This window comes from Blastomyces dermatitidis (genome assembly GCF_000003525.1).
Source record: "Blastomyces dermatitidis ER-3 genomic scaffold supercont1.17, whole genome shotgun sequence".
NCBI classification, from domain to species: Eukaryota; Fungi; Ascomycota; class Eurotiomycetes; order Onygenales; family Ajellomycetaceae; genus Blastomyces; species Blastomyces dermatitidis.
This window is the reverse complement of record NW_025544790.1, coordinates 35001-37500: the sequence shown is the minus strand read 5'-3', so window position 1 is coordinate 37500 and position 2500 is coordinate 35001. Positions and strand designations below refer to the sequence as shown.

The 2500-nt window shown below is 56.6% G+C and overlaps 1 non-coding gene across 1 annotated transcript in view; it reads right to left on the bottom strand.

The window, feature by feature from the left end:
* The window catches only part of BDCG_18015, a 1797-nt gene extending 1120 nt beyond the window's left edge, over positions 1-677 (bottom strand). Inside the window, exon 1 of the ribosomal RNA XR_006700924.1 lies at positions 1-677. This exon is cut by the window's left edge and continues 1120 nt beyond it. This is a non-coding gene — a ribosomal RNA (18S ribosomal RNA).
* Between the last annotated feature and the right edge of the window lie 1823 nt (positions 678-2500).

Genomic DNA, 2500 nt, shown 5'->3' with positions numbered 1-2500 from the left:
GGACCAGTGCACGCGGTGAGGCGGACCGGCCAGCCAGACCCAAGGTTCAACTACGAGCTTTTTAACTGCAACAACTTTAATATACGCTATTGGAGCTGGAATTACCGCGGCTGCTGGCACCAGACTTGCCCTCCAATTGTTCCTCGTTAAGGGATTTAGATTGTACTCATTCCAATTACAAGACCCGAAAGAGCCCTGTATCAGTATTTATTGTCACTACCTCCCCGTATCGGGATTGGGTAATTTGCGCGCCTGCTGCCTTCCTTGGATGTGGTAGCCGTTTCTCAGGCTCCCTCTCCGGAATCGAACCCTAATTCCCCGTTACCCGTTGCCACCATGGTAGGCCACTATCCTACCATCGAAAGTTGATAGGGCAGAAATTTGAATGAACCATCGCCGGCGCAAGGCCATGCGATTCGATAAGTTATTATGAATCACCAAGGAGCCCGAAGGGCATTGGTTTTTTATCTAATAAATACACCCCTTCCGAAGTCGAGGTTTTTAGCATGTATTAGCTCTAGAATTACCACGGGTATCCAAGTAGTAAGGTACTATCAAATAAACGATAACTGATTTAATGAGCCATTCGCAGTTTCACCGTATAGATTGCTTATACTTAGACATGCATGGCTTAATCTTTGAGACAAGCATATGACTACTGGCAGAATCAACCAGGTAGCTAACTTTTGAGCCCGGAGGCCGAAGGCACCCCGGGCCTGAACCCCCGGAGGGGACAGGAAGTAGCTAAACGGAAGGAGTTCCCGGTTACAGAAACTCACCGGGGACGACCAGGCGGCGCACCGCGTTGGACATCCGGACGGTATTCAATTGCCCCCACTGAGATTTTCAGAGGACGGTCCGCGGCAGGGCCGGGCTCCAACCCGCGAGGGGGAGCCCGTCTGCCGCATCGGTCCCTCCGATGGAGGATCACGGCCCCAGACACGCTGACGAGCAGCGGCTTCCGGAGCCGACGTTCCCCCTGGAAATCTGATTCGAAAACGTTCGCCAGCGGCCAACAATCGACAGACCCCAACCGGAACCGGAGCCCGCGAGGGACTCCGGGATTCCGACACCCGCCGCGAGACCCGCTTCTCCGGAATGGAGGGAAGGACAGGCCGCGGCAGGTGCTCGAGCCCGCCGTGGATTGAAGGGCCCACCGGGTTCTCCGATGATGCCCTTAACCATACGTGGAAGGCTCTATCCGACATGGAACTAAGGGTGTTTGGTGGACGACCGCGGAGGATCGAGAAAACCGGGGGTCGAGGGGTCCGGGAGCTCATAGAGTACAAGCCGCCCAGGTGCCCCTCTCCGCCGCCGTCAATCTCGCCGCGATGCCACCTGTAGAGAAGCGCATGAGCTTCTTGCCTACACATACTCACCGGACGCTTCTCGGGTCGTCTTCTGCCAGACTGGGCTCCTGGTACTGGAAATGACGGTGGGGGGGATGGTTTTCTATGGGAAAATAGAAACTGGGCCACCTCAACATAGGAAACGGGCGGGATTTTTCCGTCATTGGGCCTGGAAAAGTGGGACTTGGTCGTTTTGCTCTATTGCCATGGTCACCGGCGTGGGATACATACGGCCCTGTCTATCCGGCTAGGACTGTGGTCCGGCCGGAGCGCGCGAGCGGCAACATCTCCGCAGGGCGTCGGAGATGCACCGCGCCTCCATCACGGCCGGACTTTGTTCCCGGCCAGGAGGTTTTCAGGTTCACTCCGCGCCCTGTTAACGGTCTCCGGGAGCATCGCGCGATGTTCCGGCCTCCTGCTGACACTTCTCACCCGCCGGCCGCCCTCGCGCTACTGCCCGGGCGTGTCACCGGACAACTCTCCCTCTCCGGAGCACCAGCCCGGTCAAAGGTCCGGACACCCAACTGTACCCTGGCAAACGGGCACCCGGGGCGTGACCCGGTGTTACACGCTTTCGCGGGGAGCCCTTCGCGCCGGGCTGGCCCGCGCCGGTGTAGACGGGCCGGAGGACTACGCTCTCTGATTAAGAGCTTTAACCGGACCGTCCTGAAAGCCCCTGGGTACGTCAAGGCCGGCTTCGGGCGCCGCGCCGGCCCGGACCACTTGCCCGGCTGGTTTGAACACCCGCTCGCGCCTCCGGCCCGGGACTACTTTTAACCCGCCCTGGCTAAAGACGCCCGGAGAGTCACGCGCCATCCCGGCCGCGCACCTCCGGCCCGGGCTTCTTCCGCGGTTAAGGCTTTTAACTAGTCCTGGTTAAACATCACCGGCGCGCCATTTGAGTTCCCCGCCTCCCGCCGGTGACGCCATGACTACACTCACAAACATTGTATTCTATCTTCAGACAGGTGTATATCTCTGTGGGTGTGAGAATTTTCTAATTTTGCATATCTGAAATTGACAAATGTATAACAATTAGCTTTACAGATACTAGGAAAACCCTGAGAACCAAAAGTTTTCAGGGAGATGTCATAGTCTCTGACTGCATATATCTATAATGGAAGATAATAATAATAATAAGTATTTATACG